General features: G+C 42.4%; 2 long non-coding RNA genes across 3 annotated transcripts; one reads left to right on the plus strand and one right to left on the minus strand.

The window, feature by feature from the left end:
- Nucleotides 1-6957: 6957 nt before the first annotated feature.
- Nucleotides 6958-9947, plus strand: LOC109616213. The gene is made up of 3 exons (XR_002197326.3): nucleotides 6958-7097; nucleotides 8008-8071; nucleotides 9642-9947. It is a non-coding gene; the product is annotated as an uncharacterized LOC109616213 (long non-coding RNA).
- A 2174-nt stretch (nucleotides 9948-12121) lies between these two features.
- LOC105012535 lies at nucleotides 12122-14539 on the minus strand. Of its 2 annotated transcripts, XR_828164.5 has the most exons (3): nucleotides 14107-14539; nucleotides 12431-12575; nucleotides 12122-12333 (listed from the first exon to the last, which is right to left on the minus strand). It is a non-coding gene; the product is annotated as an uncharacterized LOC105012535 (long non-coding RNA). The 2 variants fall into 2 exon arrangements; XR_003782321.2 differs by having other exon boundaries at nucleotides 12431-14533.
- Nucleotides 14540-15189: the final 650 nt, after the last annotated feature.

Below are 15189 nucleotides of genomic sequence, written 5' to 3' on the forward strand. Positions count from 1 at the left end.
AAATCAGTATGGCAATTGATGAGAACCATACCGTGGTTCAATTGTAAGTTAGCTATCTATGTATTCATCTATTTCTTGCAAATATTTTGTTAAATGATATCTTCACTTAGCTAGCTACTGTTGCACTGAAAGCATTATTCTTGTGAGCAGGTGTATAAGCCCCTCCCAACCAATGAATTTGATTGGGTTAACGTGTTCTGGAACAATCCTGGAAAAAACTCTTTCCTTTTGCAAACAAATCCTATAGGATTAGCTGTTCTCCATCTAACTACTGGGCCACCTACTGGGGATATCAATCTGTCCAGTTAGGAATCATAAGTGAGCGTCAATCAATCAATGTCACCTGTTTTGGTGCAAATGAAAGTGACAACATGAGCACTGGAGAGGCAACAGCAACAGTTGGCAGTACCTGGATGATGAAGGCATTGATGACACTGACTGCCCTCACGTTCCCCAGACCTGAATCCAATTGAGAACCTCTGGGACATCATGTATCGGTGCATCCGACGCCACCAAGTAGTGCCACAGACTGTCCAGGAGCTCACTGATGCCCTGATCCAGGTCTGGGAGGAGATCCCCCAGGACACCAACCGCCGTCTCATCAGGAGCATGCCCAGATGCTATCGGGAGTGCATACAGGCACGTGGGGGCCATACACATTACTGAGTCACATTATGAGTTCCTATGGTGAAATTCACACAAGTTGGAACAGCCTGTGATTGCAATTGTTTACTTAGATTTTTTGTGTTTAAATCCAGTTTGAATCCAGCCTTCAATCAGTTGGTGATTTTAGTTTCCATTGACCATTGTTACTTCATTTTGATCTCAACTAATTACACAATGTACAGTAAAGATTTTGATCTTTAATATACAGCACCAGAAAAAATTATATATATTTTTTCTTTCCTTTCCCAAAATGTGAAAAGGAAAGTTTTGAGTGAGGAACAAAAGCGATACATTTTCAGTGGTCTCTTAATTTTAACCCTTCTGTTCCTCACTCAAAACCTTCCTTTTTGACTTTTCTGGAAAGGAAAGAAAAAGGTGCATTGGTCTCTTAATTTTTTCCGGAGCTGTATTTCGTTGATCATGACCCGATGTGTGATTTGTGTTCCCTTAATTTTTTTTGAGCAGTGAGCAGCTAGTATTTTTCTTTTTCTTTTGCATAGCTTACAAACTACTATGTGTACTGAAGTCGTTAAGCACAAGCTTGTTAAAAATAGTGCTATTACCAGCTACACAAGCAGGTTACGTTAGTTTGGATTAGCTACAAATGTAGCAGAACAGCTCTGATCTGGGGGAAAGGCTTTTTAACATGGTGCCATGTTTTGCACTGTACATGTATTCATTGCTATGGGCAACATCTGTGGCGACATGTTTTTAGTTGCCATATGCGATGTTTATTCTTAAATCTAAGTGTTATGTTTACAATGACAAACTGCATAACCCTGGCATTGGCTGTATTAACTGAAGAAACAAAAAAATTCCCATCGTTTTTCCCCATAGTTATTCCCTGTTATTAGTGATTGACTAAGATGATGCTTAACTAAATCTTGTAACAGGGCGAGACAAGGAAAGGACACTGCAGGTGTGTTCAGGACCCTGGAGGGCGTTTATTAACTAAACCAGAATGGTGGAAGGAGGCGAGGGAGAAATTAAACTCAAAAGACAAACCCCTTGTATGGGGAGGCAGCTTTGTTTCCCGTGCGGCCTCCCAGCGGTGGCTTGGGAGGAATGGGTGCTGGTGCTTGTAATTAGGCTTTTTCCTCTTCCGTCTTGCAGCCTTACGTGCTTCATCTTCTTTTGTCTTGCCCTCCGCGCTGAGTGGCTCCCTGGAAGACCTTAAATGCCTATGACGAGGTCCCAAAGGGAGGGCGGGTGTGTAGGGGCGTGGCTGACCCAGCCAGTAGCTTCCAGGATCTTTCGGAAAGGTAACAGCTATTTATTTTGGGGGCGTTGGTGCTGATTTGTGGGGTGCGGGGGCGTTCACGCCGCAGTATCACATGAACATTACTAAGAGGGGATGTCGAGTTTGCAGGCACTTTAATTCATGAGGCACCTTTCGGCTTGACGACGTCTAGTGACAGGTCTACCACTTGAGCCACCCACAGAATTCATTACCGTGGCCTATCTCTCTTCTGCTTTACCAAGATTCTGGTTGGGCACAGCTGGGTTAAATGCTAAAATTGAGACCATAGACAAAACGTCTAACTCCTCATTAGCACCGAATCGCTGACCTCGAAAGGACGGTTAAATTCAATTCAGCTTGAGTAGACAAACTACAGAAGTGCTCTGAGCAGGAGAAAACCAACCCGTGGCTGGCAGCTAGTGCTGTGGAGGGTCACTCTAGACGTAACACTATTAGAATAATTGCCTCCCATCCCACAGCCTTCCTGTCCAGTTTCCTTGTAGAGCTCCTGGGTAACATGGTTTTTCACTCATCTCCTCCATAGGACATCCACTGCCTGATGGCGGGCCTCAGCGCACAGGCAGTGTCATTTGATTGCTGGTTTCCATGATAATCAAACAGAAGAGCTGGTCGTTTGGTCTGCGTGATGTGTGACTGCCCCGTAGATATTTTACAAACTGTGTTTGCACCTGACTACCAGGCTTTGGCATATCCACTGTGAGCACTGAGTGGTGAATTTCTAGGAACAATGCAAGGTATTAACATGAGTTAACTTGATAAAGAAAAATTGACAAACAGTATTAATATCTTTAAATCTGGAAAAAAAATGACTACAATATTAAACAACTTGTATTTGAAACGAATAATTAAAGAGGAGTAGGCCTTATTTCATTTAGTCTTGACCTATGGAATGATTTTAATATAATTACAAAAAATGTACATACGTTCACCTTAGCAATATAGCGAATGAGTATTGTTACTAATTATTTTGTCACTGTTAGTTTTGCCTTTAGGCTACTTTCCAACTGTTTCACACACTAGATCATAAGAGAGAGAGGGAGAGAGACTAAAAACAATGTTTGACTTGTAGGAAAGATAAACACTTCCTTGCATGTATTTTATTCAGTTTCAGGGCAAATTAGCAAGTTGAGCCACTAGACCTGAGCAAAGTCATTTGCAGAAAATGCAATAACTGTCAAGCATTAAAAATAATTAATACGAGAATCATAATTCTATCTTGAGCTTTGGGTCATGACCGAAAGGACAAAATCTCGGATACAGGCGGCCGAAATGAGCTTTCTCCGTAGGGTGGCTGGGCGATCCCTTAGAGATAGGGTGAGAAGCTCGGTCACCCGGGAGGAGCTCAGAGTAGAGCCGCTGCTCCTCCACATCGAGAGGGGTCAGCTGAGGTGGCTTGGGCATCTGTTCCGGATGCCTCCGGAACGCATGATCACCGGTGAACAGAATTGTTGTTGCCTTTATTGTAAATATACAAACATCTAGCAAAATTCAGGGATGTCAATAACCACTTCAACAATATGACATATAGTCTATTAATTCTTGCCAGACCGCGTATGCGGAGCCGGCCAAGAAGAGTCTGTCTGTCTGTCTGATTGACTGACGGACTGACTCTCGTTAAATTGCGTAAATTGCGTAAATGTGAAGTGATTTATCAAGTTTATCACTTCACATTTTGCACGAAGACAAGTGGGGTGGCAGTTCTGATAGGGAATGGAACACTCTTTCAGCACACTTCTAAATCACCTGTGTCTGTATCTATACGGTTTGCAACTGTACTGCAGTGACTTTTTAGTCTACGAACCATTGTGTCTGATAGATTAAAATTATCAGAGCATTTCCTCGCTAATTACACACAAATAATGTATTTTTTTAAAAAAAGTTATGTTTCTAAAATCATGAGTACCAAGTCTCTGTTAAGAAAATGTTGTTTTACAACTTTGCCTTTTGCTAAATATCCTATATATTATATATATATATATATCCTATATACACTCACCTCAAGGATTATTAGGAACACCATACTAATACTGTGTTTGACCCCCTTTCGCCTTCAGAACTGCCTTAATTCTACGTGGCATTGATTCAACAAGGTGCTGAAAGCATTCTTTAGAAATGTTGGCCCATATTGATAGGATACCAACTTGCAGTTGATGGAAATTTGTTTGATGCACATCCAGGGCACGAAGCTCCCGTTCCACCACATGCTCTATTAAAGATGCTCTATTGGGTTGAGATCTGGTGACTGTGGGGGCCATTTCAGTACAGTGAACTCATTGTCATGTTCAAGAAACAAATTTGAAATGATTCGAGCTTTGAGACATGGTGCATTATCCCTAGCCACCAGAGGATGGGTACATGGTGGTCATAAAGGGATGGACATGGTCAGAAACAATGCTCAGGTAGGCTGTGGCATTTAAACAACGCCCAATTGGCACTAAGGGGCCTAAAGTGTGCCAAGAAAACATCCCCCACACCATTACACCACCACCACCAGCCTGCACAGTGGTAACAAGGCATGATGGATCCATGTTCTCATTCTGTTTACGCCAAATACCATCTGAATGTCTCAACAGAAATCGAGACTCATCTGACCAGGCAACATTCTTCCAGTCTTCAACTGTCCAATTTTGGTGAGCTTGTGCAAATTGTAGCCTCTTTTTCCTTTTTGTTGTGGAGATGAGTGGTACCCGGTGGGGTCTTCTGCTGTTGTAGCGCATCCGCCTCAAGGTTGTGCGTGTTGTGGCTTCACAAATGCTTTGCTGCATACCTCGGTTGTAACGAGTGGTTATTTCAGTCAAAGTTGCTCTTCTATCAGCTTGAATCAGTCGACCCATTCTCCTCTGACCTCTAGCATCAACAAGGCATTTTCGCCCACAGGACTGCCGCATACTGGATGTTTTTCCCTTTTCACACCATTCTTTGTAAACCCTAGAAATGGTTGTGCGTGAAAATCCCAGTAACTGAGCAGATTGGGAAATACTCAGACCGGCCCGTCTGGCACCAACAACCATGCCACGCTCAAAATTGCTTAAATCACCTTTCTTTCCCATTCTGACATTCAGTTTGGAGTTCAGGAGATTGTCTTGACCAGGACCACACCCCTAAATGCATTGAAGCAACTGCCATGTGATTGGTTGATTAGATAATTGCATTAATGAGAAATTGAACAGGTGTTCCTAATAATCCTTTAGATGAGTGTATATATCCTTTAATAAGCCAATGGACTCAACAACCCATTCATCTGGGGTTATAAATCACAAGATGTGTTAAAGACCACCTCTGTAAATCCAAGATGGGGGAGTATTGTCTCTCCCATATTGTGTATCTTAATATTGAACCGCTAACATCTGCTCTGTTATATTCAGGCTTGACAACACTTCATCCAACTGGAACAGGAAGTAGTGTGAGGATTGACACCTCTTTTCCATTGGAGCTATGATCATTTCCTCTGTCTGCCTAGAGAATACTTTTAATGGTAATCCTATTATATATAGCTTACTCCACATCTGGAGGCTAATTAAAGGTCATTTCAACCTTAGAACAATGTCATTCATGCTCCTGATAGTGAGAAACCCCTCCTTCACCCTACTAACCTTGATAATACCTTGGAGCGATGGAGAGATCTGGGGATTTATACACTGAAGGAGCCTTTGCCTCCTTTGATTTGGAGAGGAAAACCTATGATCTTTTATTAAATAACTTTTTCAGATACTTACAGATTAGAGACAGTTAGAAAACAGCTTTCTGTATTTGAAAATGCTAGACCTTCTGGGTTTGATGCGTTTTTCTAAATCTGTCAATCCCTCAAGACTAGTGATGAAATGAAATGAAGCAAGGCAATTAAATGTTCATAGCAGACTGTAAGGATAACTCGGGAATGCATTATTTCATGTTAAATGATATTTACCTGGTAAATACAATTTGATTACACTTTTCCAAAACCAAATTTCATAAGACCTTCCCAGATGCCTCTTATTCATGTGACAAGCTGCAGAGTGAAAACTACTCCACAGCTTTCCCCTGTGCTCTAACCTGCACAGCGATTGGACTGTAATGAGACATGGGAGGAAGAAATGTATCTTGATGTTTTGGGAAACAATGGAATATGGGAAAACACCCAACACATATAATTTGATATGCTGTATACTGAGTGATCCAACCAAAATCGATAAGATCTGGCAGCCTCTCCTATTTAAAATGTCCAACAATGATGTAGTCTAGATCCATGTCCTAGCCCCTAATTCTGAGCAATAGGTGCGGTGAAGAGGGTCATGTCTGTTGGGGGGGGGGGCATGGAATCTTGGAATGTTGGTTTGGTTTTCCTTTGTTTATCTTTTGTTCCTATGTTTTTGTCATTGGGTTGTAGTTAATTGTTTAAAACAGCAAAAACTATGCACTGTTTAGTTTTTTTAAGATTCCTGTACTGCCCATGTATTAGTGTGAGTTTTTTGTTACCACAATATACAAGTTAAGCAACAAGGCTGTCAATGCTCATTGCGGACTATATCCCTTCCCAACACAGCCAACTGATTGCTGTAGAAACTTGCACAGATCATGGGTTATGAACTGTAGCTGTACTTTGATCTTATGCAAGCGTACACTTTTCATTCTGGCAAGTACCAAGCATTCAATGAAATGTTTTGTTCTCTTACACATGTGCTAAGCTCTAAAGTGTTGAGGAATCTGTCAGATAGCTCTTAAATGTTTCATGGAGCTTTCAAGGATTCATGTCACTTGTCCTTCAGCACAGTGGTGACTCATATTGTTACCATTGTGCCTACGCACACATCTTTCTGTCTCTCTTGCCCACTCCAACACAGACACAAAACACATACTTTGCCTCCCCTCCCCCTCTTGACTGTGAGGCAGTGAAGCTAGAACACAGTATTCTCCCACTGCGGTGTGCCACCAATCCCCACTGCTGTCCTCGTTTGAAACATATCTCCTGCCTAATTCACTGTTACATAACAGATACAATTATACAACCAATTCACTGGTCTCCTCAAAGACTTTGCCTGCCTGGCGCCGTCACAAGGGCATTTCAAGCACATAGCAGGGAAAGGGTTTGGAGAGAGAAGTAAAGGAAGAGTGAGAGAGAGATGAGAGAGAGAGAGGGCAGGAGATTGTGGGCGATAGGCTACATCCACAACAGAAGATGGAGAGGGAAAAGGTAAAGTGATTAAATTCAGTAAAGCACAGGAATAGTGCTAGAGAAATGGGAAATGGAGGATGGAGTGGGTAAGTAGCAGCCTGGGGAGGGGGGGGTGGAATTAGACCAGTAATGATTAATCATTATAGTGACAGTCTATGGAATATATTTCCTCTTCATTGGGCTGCTGTGTTACATTCATCTCCTGCACTTCCAGATATTACTTTGCATGTAATACGCAACAATAACAAATATCATGGGCTGAGCAGCGCTGCTATGTCCGAAAAAGGAATTTGCTTTCTCTTTGCCGGTCTGTGCACTGATGATTGCGTCCAGCCTTTTCACACCAGCCTGACATTCCACTGAACATGTGACTGATCCTCCTCTTCCTAATGCCCTTTACCAACCCTACCCCCGAACACATGACCTGAACTCAAAACCAGCCATTGACAAACGTGATAAAAAATGTGGATATTCACAAAGGGTTAGAGCAGGGCAAATTGTAAAATAAATGATCACTAATGATCTCTGCCTGACAACATACATTTTTGTGTCAGTCTCTTTACTGTTGTCCTGACTAGCATGTCTAGAACACATCAGCGTTTCAAAGGTGAAGTGATCCTATGCGGGTAAAACTCTGCTAGCGATGCTGGTGATTCCACTCACAAAATATATAAACGTACCGTACAATAAGACTCTTTGAATAAATTACATATATTATGAAAATGGACAATAGAAAAGACACCTTGGGTAGTAGAATACATGAGAAGTGATCCGTTACACTGAATCCTCAAGGGCATCGAGGGCTTACAGGGGTTAGAAAGACGCCACACAATTAAACATTCTACAACCTTCCATGGGATTTGTTGATCACCATAATTATGTTTTCTCCCTCCCCCATTTCCTTCTTTCCTTGTTTCCCCTATATTAGGTCAAACATGGTTGGAGGACTGTAGCGGATCTTGGTCGTATTTCAGAGTCATGGGGGGTGACAGGTGAGGATGGCACGCTAGGCGCTAGCTGGACACCCAGACAGGAATATTTACTCAAATATGGTGGGAAATGGCAAATAACCACCAGGTTCATAGAGCAAACAAGCTCAAAGACCACAGGGATGAATGAGAACAGGTCAAAACTGAACTGGAAGCAGAAAAAACTGACTCTAAATGTAAAGTGCAATGAGCATAGCAAAGCTAGCATGGAGGCTAGCAAAAACAACAATAGCCACCGATCCAACCACGGTGGTGCCGGAGGCAAGATACTTTTTGATGATGAAAACAAGATGGTCCCAGAACCTTCAGAAGGACATCATCAAGCAATCCTTTAACCCCCTAAACAAAGACACAAAAGCAATCTTGGATAGGATGGTGGGAACAAAGAAAAGCATTGGAGATTTAGTGGAAGACACCGACAGAGGCCAGAAGGAGTTTTTACAGTCAGAGGAAGATGGCCTGAAAGACTTAGATGCACTTATCAATAGAAATAAAACAAACTACTTGAGGATAGTTGGAATTAGGTAAGGCCAAGAGGAAGGCAACATATTCTCTCCTTGACAAGATCTTTTGCTTTGTACTAGGGCAAAACAATTGAATGTGCGAATCAGGCACTCAGTGAAACCAACTCCGGGTGAGAGCCATAGTCTGATAATATTTGGTCTGCTTAGATGGAGACAGTTCATTACCAGGGTGGTGGCAGAAAAGAAGGAGCTAACCTGGGAGTGCAAAGATTTTTTAGATAACAGGAATTATCTGCTGACATAAGCAAAGTTTGCAAAGGTCATGAAGAAGATACACAACACTGGACTAGTGCTCGGTCTGATGTATTCTGCGATTCTCTGAGTTGTGACGTTTTTTGGGGGAGTTAGCCATTTTAAAGGTTCTTTACTGTCACCTACTGTTCTGGAGGGCAGGCCAGAGATCAATAAAAATTCCCAGAAACTTGTTAATCCCCATATTCAATACAGTATACAAATTCCTGATAGTTATAATGAAAACATACTGTGCACCCAGTAATTATACACGGTCAACAATTCTTTCCATTTCCTTGTTGAATTTCCACTGTGTTCTGTTAAATGTTTTCCTGAAAAATAGTCTGTCTAATTTAAAGATTTGTCTACTATCACTTGTGTCTTTCAGTCTAAAGAATGATTCTTCTTAACTGGAAGGGACATACACCATCCAGCTCTTCTTTTAGCCACTGGCTTAAGTACTATATAGACCTCACTCTCTGGCCTGTGTGCTCAAGGATTTAGATAAAGGCACACATGGTCACTGGGACATGGTATGCAGATAACTGGCCTCTGGAAAGCCCCCTGAAAGTTCGAGTCCTGCCTCCTAAATTGATCTGTTTGTAACAGAACTATGTAACCAATGTATTGTATTTCATTTTCAAAATGCACTGCACCACTGTCTGTTTTAGTTGTCTTGTAATGTGTGTGTTATGATCACTAGAATTAATCAGACAAAAACTGGAAGAACACATGCTGATACAGGAAGGTACAGATAAGAACTGTTCATTTTCAGTCAGTGTTGCACAAGGTTTTTAAACGTTTCGCTCTGTTGTCAGATTGACCATAACCCTGGAAGATGATGTCCTTGGAGCTCTCCATTACCAGATGCATCATGCTGTTCTGTTGGGCCAAACAACCAGTGCTGGGCATAAAACCATGGTCATGGCCAGTAGATGAAAACACAGGGCAGAGGACGGTATGGGGAAATCTTTCTGACTCACAAAAAAGCAAAGAATACGCAAATCAGACAAAGAAAGGAATCATATGCTGGTCTTTCTTACTCCTGCTGCCATTTTTCTCTCCCTCTGTTCAGTCAAGGAAGTGGATATGAATGAGACACTATATGTCTTTGCCCCCCACCCCCCCACCCCCCCACTCCTCCATGACTGCAGCAGAAATAGTTTGATTCATGGTCGGCAGTATCTGTTCTCCAGGAACCACCAAGCCCAGCTGTTCCACAGTTAACAGTGGACCAGGGGGCTAAATGTAATTAGCCGATGGATGGAAGAAGGGGAGGGAGACGGGCTGTGGGTTTGGCCTGTGTGTGTGTGTGTCCTTGTTTCACTGTCATGGTGACAACCAAATGTCCTCCCAAGGATAGTAAAATAAGGAACATCTGACCTTGTGGGGACATTTCACCAGTCCCTATGGGTACAAACACTATTTTCAGCTTAGAGGTGAGCTTTAAGGTACAATTAGGGGTTAGTGGTGGGAGTTAAGGTTAGGTTTAAAATTAAGGTTAGGTGTTTGGCGTTAAGGTTATGTATTAATGATTCATTTGAGAACTCACAAGAATAGTACAACCTAAAATGTGTGCGCGCACACGTACGTGACACTCCCAAATGACCAAGCGATATCTCATCATCTATGAACCCTCTGCTCGGATGTCATCCTCTCAAAGTAATGAAATGAGATAAACGTCACAGTGGGTGGAGAAGCACAGGCACACAAGCACGCACAGCCGTGTAAACACACATAGCCACAAAAACAAAAACACACTCTGATATGGCTATTAAGTAGGCTGTCTAGGTTTTTGCCGTAGTTATGTTGACTAAACAACAACGGATATAGTTTATTTGGCTATCCACCTTATAGTCATGGATTTAAAATGAAAAAGAATGAGAAAGAAAGAGATTGAAAGACATACAGAAATACAAGGAGAAATACAGAGGGAGAGCTACTGGTTCAAAGCTAACCCGCCCAAACACAACACTGGAGACTATGGAACATGGGGGCTGCAGGAAGCCTAGCAATCAGACTATCTGACTAGTAACCAGTAGCTATATCAAATTCCAGAGCCGACAAGATGAAAAAATATGGTACTGACTTTGAGCAAGACAGCTTGTAGATGTTTTAAATATTACCAATAGAAGCGCTAAATGATTTAACACAAAGCCTGTACTAGCTCATCTACATGTTCCTTCTTTCTTCATCTACCGGTCTCTGCCTACAAGGAATAACTCAAGAGCTGGCCACCTATACTGAGGTCAATGAGACAGTGGACAGATGAGGCTGACTCGGCTGCAAAACTGCTTTGAGCACACAGAAATGAACAGTAGAACCGGAATGTATTTTATTTTGGACAACAGGCCTACTGTAATTTTTCAGTGTCCACATTATACAATAAATAGGTATTTTACTATTTATTGTTCAGTAGAAAGAAGGCTATGACTTCAAATATAACTGAAATGATACATTACTTAATATTAACTAACGAAACATTAATAAAATTGTCATTTTAGTCTGTCATATCTGTATTTTTTTCTTCTATAAATGTATTTATTCTCTTACCAACAATTCACAACTTCTATTATGCAAAATCTCAGCTAGCCTTGTCCAGTTACAGTTTACAGTTAACTGCTGTCCAGAGTATAAGTAAACTGCTAATTATTAAAATAGCTGCCCAAATGAACACTGCTTTCTGCCCAGTTCTCCCACGACTGTGTGGCCACCGATGTTGTCAAGGGGGCATAGCAGCAACTCTTCTCTCTAAGGTGACTAAATAATTTGGCGTGCCACCCTGTGTCCTCTCCAAATGTCATCACAACATCCCAAACAGCATCCTGACCGTTAATGGAAGCGCTCTCCACAGGCCCTTCAGAGGGTGGTGAAGACAGCCCCCTCATCCAGGACATCGATCTTAAGGACAGCTGACAAAATCCTGCAACAATATCTGGGACCTTTCACAATCCAGTCACATGCCCTTAATGGGCCTGGCGTCGCTCAGATGCAGACTTTATTTAAGCATTGTCTCTAACAAACAATATCCAAGACAATTTCTAAGTTTTGTGTATTTGCCATCAGTCTATTGCACAATTGACCTGTTCTGATCTCCAACGCTGCTCAACTGATGATGATGATTATTTCATTTTATGTTACGCGGGAACCTGCCGGTTAGAATGTAGTTGTGTGTTTTCTCATGTGTCCTGTGCATACTGCTAATAAAACTTACATTTGAAATGTGTTGACTACAAAATCCAGACCTCAGACCACAGTCTGTCAGCACTGGTAGGAACCCAAACGCAGACCGGACGAGTGAGGTGCAACAATGCATATTTATTGAGAGCAGGAAAGGCTGGGGAAGTAGTAGGGTTGGTTCGAGGGCAGGAGCATGTGCAGAGTAGTCATGGGCAGGCAGGAGGTTGGTACACAGGCTGGTGGCAGAGGTACAGGCAGGTAGCAGGCAGAGTAGTCATAGACGGGCAGGAGGTCGGTACACAAGCTGGCGGTGGTCGTTCTGGTGGAATCCTGTGGTCGCAGGAGAACAAGGTAAGTAACAGACAACACTGACTGGGCGTTAACTGAGCGGATTTTAGCAGTAGACTGGGGCAAACGTAACACGTACGACTGTGGATCAACCATCTGGCATGGACTGGTCATCAGGGCTCCTCAGAAATACAGCCGGGGATGAGCCAAGCAGGAACAGGTGAGTGGTCGCCAATTGGGGACAGCTGGTGCCACCTCTACTCCAAGGAGTGACGCCACGCCCCCTAAGTCATTGCCCCGAAGAAACACAACAAGAAGCACAACAAGGCACCACAAGGGAGGGAGGACGTGACAGAGTCGCTCAGTCAACCACTTTCTGACCACACTAACATGACCACTTACTCGAACAGAGCAATAATCAATGTAACCTAACAAATGACATGCTATTTAAAAAATGCTGTAGGTAAAAGATCTTTTGGCCAAAAACAGATAACTTGTGGAATAAATGATTCCCTTGCAATAGTTCTGGCATTAACGTAGCAGTAGAATAGTAAAACATAATATAACACAGGGAACAGCAGCAAGAAGCGTGACCTGTCGGAAAAGGCAAAATATTTTTCTTTCTATCTACTATCTGTTACCATTCAAACATTAACTCTTTATTTAACATAACATTTTCAATGTCTTCATGATTTTGAAACAGGTTTAACGTTCACATGGTATCGCTGAAAAACTTTTGCTATTCATTATTTAGATTTTATCTTTCTTATTTTCCAGTTGCTTTGGCAATGTAAACAAATGTTTCCCATGCAAATAAATCCCCCTTAAATTGAAGTGATTTACCAGAGTGAGAGAGAGAAAAAAAAATCCCATTCCTCCCAACCCATCCCCCACCACTCAGCCCATCAGCCTGGGTAGTGGTAGGCTCAGAGAATAGCATGTCAAGGTAATCCACACCACCAGTACCGAGCCTCCACCAGCTCTGACCCCTATCTCATTACCACCAGCCTGTTAGAATGCTACTCTGCCACTCATCATTCCCAGTACCTATGTTATTACTCGCCCTTCCCAGTCTCCCACCACACAAAAAATAACGTTTTCATCAAAATCACAGAGAAAGGAATGAAACCTTTACACGGGCCTAGTACAGCATGTGGTTTCATCAGCAGCTGTGGTGCTTTTCCATTCCTAACCAGAGGAAATGACTTGTGGAGGAGGCAATCAGCTGATGAGCCGGGCCTACTGTGGAGGTTTAATGAGATCAGCGCTACGGTCAGATATGAATTAAAACAGACTCATTAGGCCTTACATCCGAGAGACAGTGGCCTGATGATAATATTCCCTAGCATGGAACAACTGTTTCCGGACTAGAGGAGTTAGTTAGCCCTAGGAAGCGCTGCGGCCGTCCCCTTGTGTCCAACCGTCAGTTTTATACTTCAATGCTCAATGAACAGGGTGGTGTTCAATATAGAGACATTATTAAACTGGTAGGCTTTACCTGGACCTGATAAGTTAACATTTTTCAATGAAGAATATTTCCATACTGTGTGCCCTATTAACTACTGAACATAACCCAGCTCTTCTGAATAGGCCTACTATTAGACCAATACAAATCTCCATGCCGTTCTCATGTCATAGACACAGGGTGTACAGAACAAAAACATTGTTTGTCTGTCACACGCATGCGTACACACACACACACACACACAAACAGAGCCAGTTTTGTGGAGGACAAGTGAGTGTTGTGCCTGTATAATTTACCAATGCATCAGACAGAGATATTGGATGACCTCTGTCCTACATACACACACGTACCTTCGTCATGCACAAGAAGTACTATCCTGCCAGCAGCAGAACGCCCTTCATCCCACTGCAGGTTCGGCTCTGAAGCAAAGCAGGTCGGGTCCAGCTCGGGTCCAGCTCGTTGCCTCTAATGGGAAACCAGATGCTGCTGGAAGTGCTGTTGGAGGGCCAGGGGTCTATAGAGATTGAAATGTCCCGCAGCAGTGAATGGAGATATTGCTCTGTGTAGGCTGCAGTATTTCGTATTTGAAGGTCAAACAGTGGTCCTGACTCTCTGTGGTCACTTTAAGATCCCGTGGTACTTATTATAAGAGCAGGATGTGTGAACCCAATATCGTCATGGACACCTAATCTTCCCCAACTTTCAATTGGCTCCTTCAACTCTTGTAACTGTTCCCAAGGCTGTTACTGAAAATGAATGTGCTCAATCAACCTCCCGGGTAAAATGTATAAAGAAAATAAGGGGATGGTTTGTTTTAGAATTGTCTGTGTGATTTGTTTATTAAAGCAGTTGGTTCTCTGTTCAGACACTCGTCCAGTGCCGTCTCTAGCCATTTGGGGGCCCCAACCTTCTTCCCTAGTGGTTGGGGCCCCCTAGTGGTGGGGGCCCAAACGACTGCCTGTGTTGCTTATGCCTAGAACCGGCCATGCACTTGTCCATAACACACAAGACATGCAACCAGAGGTATCTTTACTGTACCAAGGTCCAGGACAGAGGGGGAAAAATTGGGGTAAACATAGCTGTGATTACATTGAACTCCTCTGGCACACCATGTAACTCAAGAAAGTAAACCAGATCCAAAAATTTGATAAAAGAACACAGTATGTCATTACTTATAAGGTGGAGAGAAACTGATTTGCATAGATGTTTATGAATTTTGCATTGCACTAAATATTGTTTTATGTAGTTAAACATGTTTATGAGAGGACTGATCCATGGTTGTCTTACCTGGCTAGTGCCTATTACGAGATTAATGCTTTGTCTTGTAGCTCAGATGGGAGCATCTGCTAAATAACTAATTTGTAAGGGAAATGTAGTGCTATGTTTATTATTTATTCTATGCACTTGGTATGTTTTGTTGATTTGGATTACAT

Source organism: Esox lucius, chromosome 10 (assembly GCF_011004845.1).
Source record: "Esox lucius isolate fEsoLuc1 chromosome 10, fEsoLuc1.pri, whole genome shotgun sequence".
NCBI lineage: Eukaryota > Metazoa > Chordata > Actinopteri > Esociformes > Esocidae > Esox > Esox lucius.